Consider the following 17,940-nt stretch of genomic DNA (forward strand, 5'->3'; position numbering starts at 1 on the left):
CTAGCTTCTTATTCTTTGTCTGTACTTAAATATCGTCACCTGAGGCCTTCTCTGACCACGCAGTCTACAATCCTCCCCATTTTTCTTTCACAACAGTCTGTTCTCTTCCTTTATTGAATTCATCACAAGTTGCAATTTTACATTTGTTATTTACTTGCCTATTACCTGTCTCTACTATTAAACTATAAATTCTACAAAGGTAGGAATCACTTAATAAATTTATATAAGAAATTGACTAATAAAGGAAACAATAAGTTAATTGGTTTAATGAATGAATGGATGTGAGTGACCTGGAGTTCAGAGAATGAATTATAGTTCAAAGTGGCTTCCATGGGACACCTGGGTGGCTCAGTTGGTTAGGCATCTGCCTTAAGCTCAGGTCATGATCCTGGAGTCCTGGGATTGAACCCTGCATCAGGCTCTTTGCTCAGCAGAGAGCCTGCTTCTCCCGCTCCCTCTGCCTGCCACTCTATCTAGTTGTGCTCTCTGTGTCAAATAAATAAATAAAATCTTAAAAAAAAAAAAAGTAGCTTCCACTTCTTTGAGTTTCCCTCATCACGTGATCAGCTTTCCAACTGTTTCTAAAAGGGAGGGGCAGAAGGTGTTCCTGCAAAATTAAAAGCAATACAGTAGAGGGAAGGTCAGGAAGTTGTACGTGATATGTCAAATAAGTGAGACAAATAATAACACTATAGTCTCATGGGAAGGAGAAATCCCTAGGGGCTACAATGACAAGAGACTATCTTATTCGCAAAGTGGAGTTTGACCTCAATATTCACGGACTGGTAAAATTCAGGGGTAGAATGGATGGGAGTGAAGGCCAAACAAGTAAACAGAAACACAGTGTTAGAAGACAGTTATAAAACTGGAATGTGGCAACTTACATTCACAAAGTAAATAAGTGAAAAAAAGCTAAGTCTTCTATTATGTAAGAAATCTGTATGGTTGGGAACCCTGGGTGGCACAGCGATTTGGCGCCTGCCTTTGGCCCAGGGCGCGATCCTGGAGACCCAGGATCGAATCCCACATCAGGCTCCGGTGCATGGAGCCTGCTTCTCCCTCTGCCTATGTCTCTGCCTCTCTCTCTCTCTCTCTCTGTGTGTGTGTGACCATAATAAATAATAAATTAAAAAAAAAAAGAAAAGAAATCTGTATGGTTAAGAGGATTATCATCTTAAGACCACAACAGCTACAAAACATTTAAAAGGTTACAATAAAACCATAAAATGGTTCTATCTTCTCAGTGTCCATAAATCTCTTCTGATTCCAATTTTTGGCATTCAAAGTTTTTCAAACATTTATGACATTAGTTTCATAATTCATTTCACTCTAACCAAATGCCATAAGTTTCCATATTCTTACCAATGTTCTGTACTCACTATACTAAAATATAATGGAATTTCCCCAGATTATTTCAGTCATATTTATTTTTCCTTTATACTTTGACCTCTCCAGAATTTTGTCTTCTCTATCAAAGTATTTAGTTGACTTTTTCTTCCACTACATTTACATGAATGATTAACACATCTCTTTTTTTTTCTTTAAAGATTTTATTTATTCATGAGAGAGAAAGAGAGAGAGAGAGAGAGAAGCAGGCTCCACGCAGGAAGCCCAATGTGGGATTCGATCCCGGGACCCCAGGATCACACCCTGGGCCAAAGGCAGGCGCTAACCCGCTGAGCCATTCAGGGATCCCCAACACATCTAACTCTTCAGAGTAACTAATATGTTCACATGTGCCAAAGTTTTTATTTTACTATTGAAACTTCAATAGATCTTAAAGTCTGCAATGCTTTTTCAGTTGGTACCTTTTAAATTTATACATTCTCTCCTTCAGTTCTATGCCAAGGTCCAGCTTAATGTCTTAGAGAAGGCATTCAGTTACATTAGAAAAGGGATTTGGAATTAAAAGATACTTCCAAGTTGAAAATTCTAGGATTTTATTAATCTCATCTTGTCATGAGCTTTTTTTTTTTTTCCTTTTAAACAACACTGCTTTCTTTATTCATACCTGCCTACTTGAGCTTATTCTTTTAAAAATGTTCTTTTCAGGTAAGTCCAACTATACCACAATTTGTTTCAAAACCTCTGCCTTTTCTTACACTTAAACCCAGGCATAATTTTTATATCTCAGAGGACAGATCCAATGGGGCGTTCATAATCAGAGAATTGTAAAATTCAAGAAAACTTAGGTTCACAGAGGTTAAGAGACTTGACTACTACATAGCTAGTAAAGTGACAAAGTCCTGATTCTCTCCAATCAGAACTCCTTTCAAGTCAAGAAGGCTTTACTAGTTACACCAGCACAATTTTTTTCTTCCGATTGCTATTTCCTATGTCCTTAGGACATCTTCTCCTAGTTAATCAATCACAAGGTTTTTTGTTTTCTAACTTTACAACACCCACTCCCCTGAAACTGTCCAGGATGACAAAGATACCCCAACCAAATATGGGAGGCAACTACTTTTTCTTCCCCCAGAGCATTTCATGTCTATATTATATGACCTGTAGTTTATAGGAAACTCACCAAGAACTGAGACCTATTAATACCTTGTAGTACACTATACCTACTTAATATGAAATGTCTAAGCAATAAAAGCAGAGACAAAATCTTGAAAGATACAGAATACATGTTTAACTTGCTTAGAGCAAATATTTATCCGGTTTCTATCCTATGGAAGGCTCTGTGCTATTAGCAAAAACTCCTACTTAATTTCAAGTTCTGTAAATCTAACAGAAATGAAGACACACTATGTTAATTCTTTTGCACTGAAACCCCCTCCCCCCAAAACCCAAAATCCACACACACTTGTGATTGGACACACACACACACACACACCCTCCCCTCCGCGATGTGGAATCCCCGCCCCTGACCGGGTAAGTTCACCTTCTGTACATTTAAGTGTTTGCAGACCTGGCCGTTCTTTTACAAAGTACCTGTACAATTGTGCACAGTTCAGGCAGAGCAACATTACACAAGGTAAGCCCTTTTTTTGTTGTTGTTTTTTTTTCTGTTCAAGATCCTAGTTGGTTAAGTAGAACTGGAGTTTGAAATCAGAGAAAAAGAAATGGTGAAAAGTAGCATGCAAAACTGAGAAACTAAACTGTGATAGTGATTTTATTAATGAAAATAAACTTTATTTAAATACGGGGCAATCCTGGGGTATAGTTAGGAGTATTTCACATAATGGAGAAAAGTCATCATAATGTCCAATCCCAGACTCCCAGGAAAGTAACTGTGTAACAACACTGTTAGTATCACAATTGGAGAAATGTTTCGTCTACTTTGTTCTAAAAAGTTTTATTTCTTAAAAAAGAAAAAAAAAAAAAAAGAAAAAAGGAAAACAGAACCAAAAAAGGAACAGACAGAAACCACTCTGAGCTGGCGACTGCGACGACAGGCCAGCGAGACACCCAGGCTTTCCGGGTCGCGCTTGGCTTCGGGATGGATGTCCGCGAAGGCAGCCCTGGAACCACCCACCGCGTCCCACAGCCGGCGCCCGAGAGAGCCGGGCGGCCGCGGGTCCCGACCCCGCCGCAGGCGCGGAGAGGCCCCCGGGGCCGCCCCTCGGCGCCGCCTCCCAGGGCAGGAGCGCGGCCGCGGCCGGCAGGCCAGGCCCGGGAGGGCGCCGGGGCGTCCCGGGCTCGGGGGCACCAGCGCCCGCGCGGGACGCCCTGTCATGAGTCACGGAGGCGAGAGCCGGCGGGCGGGGGAAGAGGCTGCAGGATGGAGGGAAGCGGGCTGACCCCACGCCCCGACCTCGCGCCCGGCGGGGAAGCGGGCCCTGCCCGCCCTGCCCTCACCTCCGCCCGACGCAACAGGCGCGGCGGCCGGGTCCCGACCCCGGGGTCTGCGGGCCGGGGGGCGGGGGCAGCAGCCCGCAGCCATGACAGGCGCGGGGCGGGCCGCGGGCGGGCTGGGCCGCACGTGCGGGCAGCGCCCCCTCCCCGGCCTCCCCGCGCGCCCCGCCGCCCCCGGGCGCGGGCCCCTCACCTCCGGCGGCGGCGGCGGCGGCGGCGGCAGCGGCGGCGGCGGCCCCGGCCCGGCCGGCCCCGACCCCCACCCCCGCCCCGGCCGGGCGGCGGCGTGGGCGGCGGCGTTGGCGGCACGTACTCACCGCCGCTCGCTGGCTCTCGGGCTTCGCCATGACTGAGGCGCCCCCGCCGCCCCCCGCCTCGACCGAGACTGACACGCGCGGCTGGCCGGGCGGGGGCGGCCTCAGGCGACCACCCGGCTGACAGAACCCGCCCCCACCTCTCCCCACCAGTTGAGCAGCGGCCGCTGCCCTGCGGTGCCCCCGGGCTTCCTCCCCACGCCCGCGGCGGCGGGTGGCAGCGGCGGGCGGCGGCGGCGGCGGCGGCGGCGGCACTTACCGGCGGCGCGGCCAGGCCCCCCTGTCAGCGCGGGGCCGGGAGGGAGCGGAGGGAGGAGTGAAGGGGCACCGCCTCCCCCGCGCCGCCACGCACCCGCCTGATTGGCCCGGTGCACTCCCCCAGCGCGACCCCACCAGCCCCTGCGAGCGGCACTCCGGCAGCACCGGCGCGCCATTTGCATATTTGTGCCCGCGCCGCTGATTGGCCGGGCTGGGGGGGGCGGCCGTGACCGCCGCCGCTCCCGCCGCCGCTCCCGCCGCGTCGGGCGACCCAGGAGGGAGGCTCCCCCCTCGCCGCGCCGCTTCCCCCCGCGGCCCGGCTCGACCCGGAGCCGGGGGCGGCCGGGGGCGGCGGGGGGCGGCGGGGGGCGGCGGGAGGCGGCGGGAGGCGGGGTCGCCGCCGCGCTCCAACATGGCCCCGCCGCGCCGCCGACCCAATCGCCGGTGCGGTTACTCCGGGAGCCCGGGCGGCCCCGGGGCGGGGAAGTGTTGGGGCCGGGCGCCCTCTGGCCGGAGCGCGGGGCAGTGCAGTGGCCCCGGCTCCCCTCGCCGCGCCGCCGCGGCCGCCACGTCAGGCCGCGCCCTCGCGACGGCCTCTCCCCTCCCCGCGGCCCCGCCGCCACGTCAGGCCCGGCAGGCGCGCCCCGGCCGCGAGCGGCCCGGCGGCGGGGTCGGCGCCGAGGTCACTCACGCGCTGGGCACCGGGTCCGCCCGCCCGCCCGCCCGGGGCCAGGTGTCCTGAGCGTGGAGCCGGGGCCGTGTCTTCTTCCGCTCTGACCCCGCCGCCGCACGCGCCTGTGCCGTGAAACCGGGAGCGAGGAGAGGGGCGCCGCGATGATGCAGCGATTCCGCCCAGGTGCCGAGCACCTGCTAGGGGAAGGCGCCGGGCTGAGGAGACGCCCCCCACGCGGCGGACACCTAGTCTCCGCGAGGTCCAGGCCCGCGGCCCGACTTGCACAGCTGTGCGGGGAGAGAAAGAAGGAACGAGAAGGGCGCGGGGGGGGGGGGGGGGGCACTGGGGTAGGAGTAGGTGGCCTAGTAGAAAACCACTGGCCGACGCACCTGTGGGGACACCCGGGTCCTTCTGTAAAATGAAGAGGCTGGACACATTTTCTAAAAAAAAAAAAAAAAAAAAAAAAAAAAAAGCCTTCCAGCTCTAAAATTCTGTGGGTCTCTTTTTTCAGGCCCTGGGCTGGCTTTTAGTGTCTAATTAAAGCTTTAAAATCCATATTGGAATTAGAGATAGACAAAATAAGGGGATGCTGGGAGGGACTGGAGTCTGCCTCATGTTTGTTGGAGGCTGTTCACTGTTTCAGATCCACCGTGGGTGATATTTAGCACTCACCTTGCAGGGGACGGAAGTGTCTGGAATGTGGAGTCCACAAAGAAGCACAGAGCAGTGCCCCTGGGGTTGCTGATGCCTGAGCGGAAGGGAATGGCTACGGGAGGCAGAGTGCTAGCCCCCCCCCCCCGCCCCCGGGCCATTTCACTCTCTATGTACCCGAGCAGGCCCTCCAGCTTGGATCGACACAAGTCTATTTAGCTCAGATGCTGAAGGGCCTGGGAGGGAACCCTGCTGAGAGAGACCTTACAATTACAGCTTCCATTCCCCTCAAGGATGCTTAATAACAACCACACACTAAGAGGAGAATGCACAGACACAGTCCACCCCTGAGCTCCCCACGGTACTTCCTAGTTGGATACTGCTTTCATTTGCAAATCCAACCTGTTGAATCGAATTTAAGGCCAGTAACATCTCATTTATCTGGCATCAAAAAGAGAATAGGATATTCCATATCTTGTCTAAAACTTCAGCTACTTGTTTTTTTTGTTTGTTTGTTTTTTGGTTTTTTTTTTTTTTTTTTTTTTTTTTACAGAATTTTCTCCCCAAGAAAACTCATGTTTCCTGGAATCTTTGAACATGACTTACACTTGGGGATTAAAGAGCATCATTATCAGTATCAGCATTATTGTGTTCTATTATGATCAATGAATGCCCTCAGAAATATGTAGATCTATTTGTCCTTATGAAAAATGGCCTCTAGATAGCTGTTGTTATTTTAAACTTACCTCTGCCTGTTTCTATGTCTCGTTCCTCACTCCTGGACTGATATTTCTCTATTTTTTTAATCTAGCAACCTCTCCTTCCTTCTTTTCTCCCTTCCTCCTTCTATCCTACTATAAACAAACACTGATAAACTTTTATTAGTTTAGACTCTGGTTTTAAGTAAAGATTTTCTGTGAGATTCTCTCCTGGGTTAACAAGTGCGTTTTTGTGACATCTATTTTGTTCAACTTATTTCTTATTCTTAGTGGTATTCTTGGTAACTTGGTAACTGAGGTTTCTGAGTATATGGATCCTGAAAAAGTTATTGCAAAGAATAGCTCTAAATCCCAGAATTAAGAAGCCAGATCAGTAAATACTATCCTCTGCAATTTATTTTTTAAAGTTTTGTTTAAGCAATAGCTATACCCCATGGAGGGCTCAAACTCATGTCCCTGAGATCAAAAGTCACATTCTCTTCTGACTGAGTCAGACAGGTGACCCTACCCGCTGCAATTTACATGAACAAAAATCAATTGTCATCAACAACCTCAAAATCTAGCAACACTGGCCTACCATTTCTATCAGGCAATGGAATGTCCAGAGGCCGGTGGTAGCAATGCTCTCCAGATTCCTCTATTCCACTCTAGAGTAAAAATGGCTCTAGTTCTTCCCAGTGACTTTCAAACCAAAAAAAGTCCTCTATTTGCAGATGCAATGATTCAAGTCCCCAGAAAGCTTGTATCATGACCAAGAGCAGTTCTTCATACTCTGCAGGAAAACCACTCAAGTCCAATAGGTACCATTTACTGAAATTTAATTAGTCCTAGGCAGTGTTAAGGGTTTACACTTATTATTTCACTTTTACCTTCACAACCACTCTATAAGGAAGGGATGATTTTTTCCTACTGTATGGATGAATAAAACCAAAATCTTGCATTGATTACACAATTACTGAGTAGCAGAGGTAGGATTCAAACTTTGAGCTGTCTGGTCCTAAAGCTTGTACCTCTTAACCATTATACTATATCCCTCCCTTCAGCCATAGTTTCTGATTCCATGTTTAGTAAGCAACCTCTTGGTTATTAATTTGGCATCTGAGAAGGGGGGGGGGTAGGCATTCTGGTTCGGGACACCAAGAAAGAAATATCCCAAAATGCATACATCAAATGACGTTTTCTGGCAAGTTGGAGGAATATGAACCAATGCTCTGGCACCTGTTCACATTTGGGGACAACTGATATACTCGATATCCTAAAACTCACTTCAGACCTGTTAGAATGGCTATTATCAAACGTACAAGAAATAAGTGTTGAGAGGATACAGAGAAAAGGGAACCCTTGTGCACTGTCAATGGAAATGTAAATTGGTGCTGCCACTATAGAAAACAGTATGGAGGTGCCTCAAAAATTAAAAATAGAACTACCAAATGAGCCAGCAATTCCTCTTCTGGGTTTTTATCTGAAGAAAACAAAACCCCTAGCTTGAAAAGATATCTGCACCCCCAGCCCTCTATTCACTATAGCATTATTTACAATAGCCAAGACATGGAAACAACCCAAGTATCTATTTTTTTAAGTTTATTTATTTATTTAAGTAATCTCTACCCTTAACGTGGTACTTGAACTCAAGATCCCGAGATCAAGAGTCCAGTGCTCTTCCAACTGAGCCACCCAAGTGCCCTTACCTAAGTGTCTATTAATGGAGAAACAGATAAAGGCAATGTGGTATGTATACACAATGGGATATTATTCAACCATAAAAAGGAATGAAATCTTACCATTTCAACAACATGGATGGATCTTGAGGGTATTAAGCTAAGTGAAGTAAGTCAGAGAAAGACACATGATCTCACTTATGTGTGAAATCTAAAAAAAAAACCAAAAAGCCAAAAAAATTTTAAAAATAAAAATTAAAATTAAAATAAATTTTAAAAAAAAGTCCCACCAAACTCATACATATAGAAAACAGACTCATGGCAGCCAGAGGAGGGGGTAGTGGATGGGAAGAATGGGTGAAGGGGTTCAAAAGATACAAAATTCCATGGTGTCTGGGTGATGCAGTCAGTTGAGCAGTCGACTCTTGGTTTCGGCTCAGGTCATGATCTCAGGGTCTTGAGATTGAGCCCCAAGTCAGGATCTGCACTCCCCACAGAGGCTGACTCAGGCTCTCCCATTCATGTGCTCTCTCTCTCTCAAATAAATAAACCTTTTTAAAAAAAGGTACAAACTTCCAGTTACAGAATAAGCCATAGGAATGTAATGTGCAGCCTGGTGACTACAGTTAATAATACTGTATTGCATATTTGAAAATTGGTAAAAGAATAAATCTTCTCATCCCAAGAGGAAAAGGTTTGTAATTATGTATGGTGATGGATGTTAATTAGATTTACATGGTGATCATTTCCCAATATATACAAATATCGAATCATTGTTATGTTTCAGGTAATCATTATCATTACCTGAAACCAATATGTTATATGTCAATCATACCTCAATAATTTTTTTTCATTTTTTTACCTCAATAATTTTTTTAAAGGCCTAGACCTGCAAAGCTCAGCATTAGACACTATCTCAGTGGGACCTGCAAAAAGAAGGCCCACAAAATAGTCAAAACATCCTTGAAAAAAAAGACTGAAATGAATATAGCTGTATGTTACCTGCACTGGATTAAAAGAAAAATCCTTTGGGGCACCTAGCTGGCTCAGTCCATAGAGCATGTGGCTCTTGATCTCAGGGTTGTGAGCTCAGTGTCTCTGACACTGGGGACAGAGGTTACTTAAAAAACAAAAATAAAAATTTTTTTAAATCCATCAAAAAAAAAAAAAAAATCCATCAAAAAAAAAAAAAAAAAAAAAGAGTTGAAGGACTCATGCTTCCTGATTTCAAAACTTACTACAATGCTACAGTAACGTACAATGCTACACTGAGGAACTGACATAAGGATAGACATATAGATCAATGGAATAGAACTGAGAGTCCAGAAATAAACTTACATTATGGTCAATTTATTTTCAACAAGAGTGCTAAGACATGCAAGTTGAGAAAGACAAATGAATATACAAATGCTAGAGAATGAAGCTGGATCCCTACCTTATACCATACAGAAAAAAATAAATCAAAACGGATCATGGATCAATGGCACCTAGGTGACTCAGTTGGCTAGGTGTCTGCATTCAGCTCAATTCGTGATCCTAGGATCTTGGGATAGAGCCCTGCATCCAGCTCTCTGCTCAGCAAGAAGTCTGCTTCTCCCTTTCCCTCTGCTCCTTCCTCTGTTTGTGCTCTCTCACTCTGTCTCCCAAAGAAATAAATAGGGCCCCTGGGTGGCTCAGTGGTTGAGCATCTGCCTTCAGCTCAGGGCATGATCCCAGGATCTGCCTGTGTCTCTGACTCTCTCTCTCTCTCTGTCTCTCATGGAGAAAGAAAGAAAGAAGAAAAGAAAGAAAAGAAAGAAAGGAAGGAAGAAAGGAAGAAAGGAAGAAAGAAAGAAAGAAGGAAAGAAAGAAAGAAAGAAAATCTTTTAAAAAGAGAGAGAGAGAGAGATCATGGACCTAGAGGTAAAAATAAAACTCTAGGAAGAAAACATAGGAGTAAATCTTCTGGACCTCGGGTTAGCAATGGTTTTGTACACAGTACATGACACCACAGCACAAGCAACAAAAGGAAATACAGATAAATTGGGCTTCATTAAAATTAAAGCAACCAAAAAATAGATACACTGAACATCAACATAGAAAAACTTTTATGATTCAAAAGACACTATTAGGAAAGTGCAAAGACACCCACAGAATGAGAAAATATTTGCAAATCATACATCTGATAAGGGTCCAGAATCCAGAATGTATGAAGACTTCTTGCAACTCAACAATAAAAAGATAAATAACCCAATGTAAAAATAAAGTATTTTAAGTGTACTTTGAATAGACATTTCTCCAGTGAAGATATACAAATAGCCAATATGCACAAGATGCATAACATTATTAGTTATTAGAGAAATGCAACTCAAAACCACAATGAGATACTACTTTACATCCATTAGGATGGCTCTAATAAGAAAGGCAGGTAATAACGAGTGTTGATGAGAATGTGGAGAAGTTGGAACCCTCATATATTACTGGTAGAAATGTGAAATGGTGCAGCCATTTTGGAAAACAATTCTTTGAAAAGTTTTCCATCAACACCTTCCCCCCAAATGAAAACAGGTTCACACAAAAACTTGCACAGAAATCTTCATATCAGCGTTATTCATCACAGCCCCCAAATGGAAACACACCAAATGTCTATCAACTGATGGATAGATATTCAAAAATGGTTTTTCCACACACTGGAATATTATTTAACTGTAAAGAAATATTAGGTCCTGATACAGGGTACAACATGGCTGAAACTTGAAAACATGTAGGGTGATCAAAGCCAAATGCAAAAGACCACATGTTGAATAATTCCATTTATGTAAAATGTCCAGAATAAGCTCTACAGAGACAGAAAGTAGATTAGTGGTTGTCGAGGGGGAAGGGGTGAAGAATGGAGAGTGGTTGGTAACAGTACTTTGGGGGGAATGAAAATGTTCTGAAATTAGTTTGTGATAATGGTTGTACAAGTCCATGGATATACCAAATACCACTGAAGTGTGAAGTCTATGATAAGTGAATACTACCTCAATAAAGCTATTTTAAAAAGTGATGCCCAGCCAGCAACTTCCAACTTTGTTTTAGCATTATATACATTAAATCCATATATATAGGCTCTGTGTATATATATATATTTATTTACACACACATATGAACACATGTTGGGACAAATGGCGCAGACATATATTAATTAATTTTTCAAATTAGTTAAGCAGCAAATAATGTTTTTAAGTCTGAAGATTGCTGATTGTAGCACTGTTACTTCTCAAGTTGCACTTGCCAGTTTTGTGACTTTGGTATAATTTACTTAATTTACATGCATTTTAATACCTACACCATATATGTGTACAAGGCTGGGTGCACTATCAATTATGGAAGGGATTACTATCCCCACATAAATAATAAATTATTAATAATAAATATGTCATAAAATATATATGAAAAACTGTGTGTATAAAATATCTTCTCATTCATCTTTATTGATTTTCACTTACAGGTTGAGGCACTAAAGAAAATGTTCTTTCACAGACCAATGATAAGTACTTGTGAACGCTAAGGTATGCTTTTTTAACCTTTTACACATTTTATGTCAATTTAAATTTAAATTCTTATTTAAATGTTTTATGCCCCATTATATTATATAATATAACATAATTTCCATCTTTCTGCAATAATGAATATAGCTTGAAGAGCTCAGACACTATTCCAGTCCAGGAAAATAATTTGAAAGGAACTTTAGTTGGTTCAGCAGTGAGCAAAAACTTCACATTATCCTCTGGGAGTTGTGAAATCTCCTTAACTCAGTGAAGAACAGAGGTTCTTTTTAGGACAGGAGTGAAGGACATCACTAGAAAGCTCTTTAACCTTCTTTTTCAGGTTCTTGTTCAAGGAAACAGAAAAGAAGGCTAGGTAAGCTTTCAGCTGTAACTTAAAGCACCTCAAAGATCGTTTGAAAGCATGTGTATAGCACTGTTTTCAAATCTGGAGGCTGCTGCTAATAACAATATTCAAAGGCTGTGTTGTGCCAGGCAGCCATTCTTCAGACTCTACTCTTAGGCCTATTTAATCAGGGACAGATCTTAGAGCCTCTAAGTTTGATCTAGTTTATCTCCTGCTTTAGCCAGGAATATACTTCAAAGCACAATCCTGCTTGACAGTTCAAATCTTCCACCGTCCTGCTTTTACACACAACTGCTTGTCCTAATCTTAAAAGGTCTTCAGGAAAAAAAGAGTTTTTGCTGTTTTCCTTGATAAGGCATCCTTGCTCATCCTTGAGCATTTCATTCCCTCTTTTTGTGCATCTGCTTCTCTTTGGGTAAGGCAAGCACTCCTTTAGGAGAAGTTACTTCTAAATTAAGTTTGGAGAGATCAAGGCGTGCAATGCAGCTGCTACTTGAAAAATGAGTTCATTCAACAAATATTAGAAGAGTATCCGTGAAGTGTCAGGTCCAGTGCTAGGTGCTGGGAAAACAATGAACAAGACAGACAGGGTCCTCTGGCCTCATGGACAATTATTTTGTGATGTAAATACCCACTAATTAACTATTTTTTATTAACTTTGGTAATACTTAACCTTCATTTACAGGTACTATAATTGTTGTGCTTAAAAAGCCATATGTGATCTCTACAACATAACTGAAGAATTGATGGAAACCATAAACATGAATATATCTTATCAACGGGCTTGTTTTATAGGCATTAGAGGCATCTTTTTTTTCTTTTTTTTTTAAGATTTCACCCATTTATTCATGATAGACAGAGAGAGAGAGTCAGAGACACAGGCAGAGGGAGAAGCAGGCTCCATGCTGGGAGCCCTATGCTCGGAACTGGATCCCGGGACTCCAGGATCATGCCCTAGGCCAAAGGCAGGCGCTAAACTGCTGAGCCACCCAGGAATCCCCCATTAGGGGCATCATATTTCAAGAAGAAAACCCTCATGATGCAATTTAGATCCATCTTGTCTTGTCTTAAATCCATCTAAGCTTCAAAAAAGAAAAAACTGTACTAGGTTTCCTCTGAATATTTTCCTGACTTGTTTTTCTTCATTCATACTAGCCATGACTATGATCCAGTGACCATCTTTTCATGATCCCATTGGCTGAGTTGCATGCTCCCTACTTATGACATGGGAAGAGCTTATAAAACTCATATTGTTAGAAATAAAAGAAATCCCTTAATAATTACCACAGTCATTTAAAAATATAAATGGGTAAGTTTTTCTTGCCTCATATGAATTTAAGAAGGGTTATCTTTCTTATTAAGATCATCTTTTAATGCACTCCTATTTTATCAAGGCATCATTATGAGCTCTTTTGCAAAAGCATTTGGAAATTATTGGAAATCTTAGACATTTTGGTTGAGGAGATATATTAATTATAGTTGTTTTCCTTTGCATTTAACCCCATGGTTTGTTTTATAGAGGATGAGTAATAACATGCCAACCAGGAAAATTAATTCCAGGTTATATGATTGAAAAAACAATTTAAATTTAATAGCAGAGAGACCTCAGAAAGTTTTGCTAAAAATAAGTGTTGGGGCACCTGGCTGGCTCAGGGGTCCTGACTTTTAAGCCCCACAATGGGTGTAGAGATTACTAAGAAAAAAAAAAACAGTAAGATTTAAAATAAATTAGTGTAGCTCTTTTCTCTGGTTGTCATTAGGTGTTAAGAAGTTAGTGAGCTTGCCCAATTTAAGTAGAAATATTGTGTGAAAATAAGGAAGGGAGCTGGGTCTGTTTTTTTTTTTTTTTTTTTTTTGAGATTTCATTTATTTATTCATGACAGACAGAGAGAAAGAGAGGCAGAGACACAGGCAGAGGGAGAAGCAGGCTCCACACAAGGAGCCCAATGTGGGACTTGATCCCGCGACTCCGGGATCATCCCCTGAGCCGAAGGCAGACCTTCAACCGCTGAGCTACCCAGGCATCCCTGGGTCTCTGTTTCTTCAAACAAGAAATTCATAGAATTATGTAGGTCTCATACAGGCAGAGAGTTGACTTCTCCAACCTTACACATATTTGACAAGCATTCTTCCTTCCAGAAAGTTTGGTTGGGTAGAGACCTCAAAAATATTGTGTCAGAGAACTGAATGTGTCCTAAAATCAGGCCAGTTCTGCCACACTGATAGGCTGCATTCAAGTGATGGTTAGCAACAAGATAAAAGACTAAAGAATTAGGCCAAATCCTCTGGATATCAAATGTATAATTGAATTTTTTCCTTTTCATAGCTTATCTCAGTGTCATGTAGAACTGCTGAGTTTTTTCTCATAGTCAGCAGTTTTTGGCTAATACCTCGGAGTCTTCTTTGTCCAGTACACAGTGCCCTGGCTCCTGGAGGATACTTCTCTTTGTGTTTCCTTGGCAGAGTGTGTCCTATTTGGCAAGAACATACTGAGTGATTTGTGTGAACTATAAGAAATGTCAGGCTGGCACTTGCTCACTATCTGCCACTCCTCTTTCTAGATAAACGAAAGTGACTGCAGTCTTTTCTGTTCCTCAAACACACCACTCTCCTTGTCTTGGAACCTTTTCACCTTCCATTCCCTCTGCCTTATCATTGGCTCCCTTAAGTCCTGCAAAAAATGGCTTCTCAGGCAGTCCTTCCCTGACCCTACCCACAGTTTGCTTTCTTCCTAATACTTATCGCTGTTTGTGTGTTTATTTTTTGTCTCCACCCACTAGAAAGAAAGCATCTGTTGGCAGAGACAGGCTGTCTTGTTCCTGGAAGTATTCTAAGCACTGAGAACACAGGTGCTCAATAAATGTGTATTTTATAATGAACGAACTGTCCATCCAACATACCTGTAATGTTCTTGCAGAATAAACTGCTATTACTTGGGACTATCCCACCTGATTTTGAAATACTAGGAGCCTCTTTCAGAGATTCTCAAACCTTACTGCACATTAGAATCACCTGGGAGGGGTGCCTGGGTGGCTCAGTTGGTTGAGTGTCTGACTCTTAATTTCAGCTCAGGTCATGATCTCAAGGCCCTGGGATGGAGGGTGCATCATGCTCAGTAGGCAGTCTGCTTCTCCCTCTCCCTCTGCACCCCACCCCCACTTGTGCTCTCTCTCTCTCAAATAAAAAAAATACAATCTTAAAAAAAAATCACCTGGGAAACTTAAAAATTACCTTTGCTAAGAGCCCTTCCTGACCGACAGGTGATGAGTCTCAGGCATTAGTGTATTTGAAAAGCTCTTTGTATAATTGCTTGTGTAGTCAAGGTAGCAAAGTACTGCTCTAAGTGACATGGAACTGAATGATCACCTGAATACCAAATTCTTATCCTCTGGGTGAGTCCTGCTTGTGTCACCTCTGTCTAGGGCAACCCAAAGTGTTCTTCTGACTATTCTTGTGGCTTCTAAATACCTGCCTCGTTATCACAGAGAGGCAGAATTAGGCACAAACCGTTTGAAAAATAATCCTCTAAGAAAAGAGAAAAGGCATCCAAATAACCTAGGTTCATCTGTTAGTATCTGCTCTGAAAGCCTTAAAGCAAAGGGAGCAAGTTCCAGCACACTTCCTACTTACTTCATAAAAGAAAGCCATACACAAACCCCTTCACATAGCTGTAGAAGTCAGAGGCAATCAATCAATCAAGTATTGGGGCTACAAAGCAAACAACAACCAATGCTCCCCAAAGAGGGAAGTATCTAAATTCTGCTCTCTTCTCTGGTGGAGACAGAGGCCAGGTAGTAGTAGGCTTAGAAACACTTGCCCGTATTTTTCATAATGGCAAACTCTAAACTTTAAGACCTTACTTATAATTAGGACCTCTACTTTTTTTTTTTTTAATGGAAAAACGATAGTTTCTGTTGTTTTTCTCAAGCCATGCAATTAATTAACTAGCTTTTTTCTTTATTTTGCAAAATCACCGTCAGAGATGTTAACAAAAACTAGGTTGATGCTGAAAACTCAATTAGTTTCCCCTCCAGTTTTAAGAGCCAAATGAGTATAATAAAATGGAAAGGACACAGGATTCAAAGCAGAAATATCTGAATTACGGTCTAGGCTCTCCCACTCACCAAGTGAATGAAGGATCAGCAGTTTTTCATGCCTGGGAAATGAGAATCGAGAATCATAACTCCTTTGCTGTCTAACACTGTTGCTTTTTCACAAACATTCTCTGAAAATGCTATAGTGTACAAACGAAAATTACTGTCTTCTGTCTTGCAGGTGAGCCTTTAAGAAAAAATAAATTCCAGTGGTTACAGTAGTTAAAAACACTGATTTGGATACACTATGTGCCCAGCAAAGTGCTTAACAACAACAAAAGAACTCAAAAAACTAATCATCCACAATCAATGCTTGCCTTGTGCCACACTCTTGGCATATACCCACTACTGGGAAAACTGAATCCATTAGACCAGAACCGTAGGTAGATCAACAAACAGGGAAAGCCATTTCCTTTGCAGCAGGAGGAACTCAGCTTAGCCAAGTCCAGAAATATTCAACAAGCTTCCACTCAAGATTTTCAGTGGATGAGAGGCACTGGGGAGTTGAAAATTGACAACCAGTTTTGCAGTTGATCCTAGAACAGCTTAAAGTACCCAGAGCTCTTCTCTCTTAACTTCTCAAGGCTAGAAACAAACTTAGAGAGATTATCTGCCTGAGAATTTGCTGGGACAGGTATGGATTGAATACCTATGTGATCCAGGAAAGTCTTTAACCTCACCTAGCCACAGTTTCCTTGTTTGTCAGTAAAACAGACACAAAAATATCACCTTTGCAGGGTTAATAGTCTGAAGCTTAGTGGTGATATACACAAAGGCAGCACCTATTAGGTTATCAATAAATTATAACTAATTTTTAAGAGTAAGTTGAGCGATATTCAAACTTATGGAATGTTAATAAATTTATCAACCCATGTGAACCTGAAAAAGTATTTTAGAAGCAAATATGACTATATTGTATATGATTAAGATAATAGCACAAAAAGAACACATCTGTTCACCAAAATAAAGAAAGAAAATCCCCCCAAACAAGGCACTGAACTGGGTAATGTGTCAGAATCTCCCCCCTAATATTTGTTGGCTACTTGTTGATTTGATTTATGCCTCAGGTTGGAGCCAGAAGCAGCAAATGTAACCAGACAAGCAGTGGTAGGCAAATGGATGAAAGACCTACCCTTCAAATTAGCAGCAGGCTTCATGGTTTGCAAACCCCAACTAGTAACTCTTTATACTAGAGCTGATAAACTAATTCAGTGATTTTGAAACTTTTTTTGAAAGCGGGAAAGCTCTTCAAGAAGTTTAATTTTTTTTTTTTTTTTTTTTGGCAGAAGCTCCAGATGTAAAACAGAAAAGCAGAAGCCCCAGAGAGAAAATAGAACAAAGGCTGAGCTGTCTTTCTGCCAGCCCTGGGATCCTTCCACCCTTCCCCACCCCTCAAAGGCATCTCTGAAGTCTTCCTAGGTTTGGAGGGACACATTCTGAAAACCCTTAAATCCAGCCCCTCATTCTGCAGACGAAGAAATGAAACCCTGAGAGGTTGAGACCTACCCAAGGTTGCACAGTGAGTTTTGAGAATCAACAGCAGGACTGTGGCTTCTTAGCTCAGAATTTTCTCCCCCTCCATGAGGGCTACTCAGATGTTATTAGTTTTTTCCAAAATAACCCATTGGTTAAACAGATGAAGGAGAACCCTTGATAAAGGGGTCAGCTTGGCAAAGGTCAACTCTCTAAAAAATTGACCTTCTCAAACTGTCAGGTTGATGAGATGTCCCTCCTTTGCCCCCTTTCCTATCATGTTCCGTGATGTACCAAAATTATCCGTTTACATTGGAGATCAATAAATCAGTCTGCACAGTACATCTCACTACCTTGAATTAGTTGCCAATATTTAAATCAGAAGGTCTTGTCTAAAACTTTGGATTTCCACCTTCTATTGAG

At 43.1% G+C, this 17,940-nt stretch overlaps 1 protein-coding gene and 1 long non-coding RNA gene across 11 annotated transcripts in view; one reads left to right on the plus strand and one right to left on the minus strand.

Annotated features, from left to right (window-relative positions):
• Positions 1–17,940, minus strand: part of CHD9 (chromodomain helicase DNA binding protein 9) — a 218,108-nt gene that overhangs the window by 161,802 nt on the left and 38,366 nt on the right. For 4 of the 10 annotated variants that reach the window (XM_072750230.1, XM_072750227.1, XM_072750229.1 and 1 more), the window contains exon 1: positions 4,375–4,530. The exons of 3 other annotated variants lie outside the window; for them this stretch is intronic. The gene's annotated coding sequence lies outside the window, so the exon portion shown is untranslated. Of the gene's footprint in view, positions 1–4,118; positions 4,306–4,374; positions 4,531–17,940 lie in introns of those variants that run through there. 3 more of the 10 variants (XM_072750232.1, XM_072750231.1, XM_072750225.1) reach the window with 2 other exon arrangements.
• Positions 2,917–17,468, plus strand: LOC140597969 (uncharacterized). Its single transcript, XR_012000064.1, has 3 exons — positions 2,917–2,980; positions 11,547–11,607; positions 17,331–17,468. It is a non-coding gene; the product is annotated as an uncharacterized lncRNA (long non-coding RNA).

The sequence above is a fragment of the Vulpes vulpes genome, chromosome 2 (assembly GCF_048418805.1).
Source record: "Vulpes vulpes isolate BD-2025 chromosome 2, VulVul3, whole genome shotgun sequence".
In the NCBI taxonomy this organism is placed as follows: Eukaryota; Metazoa; Chordata; class Mammalia; order Carnivora; family Canidae; genus Vulpes; species Vulpes vulpes.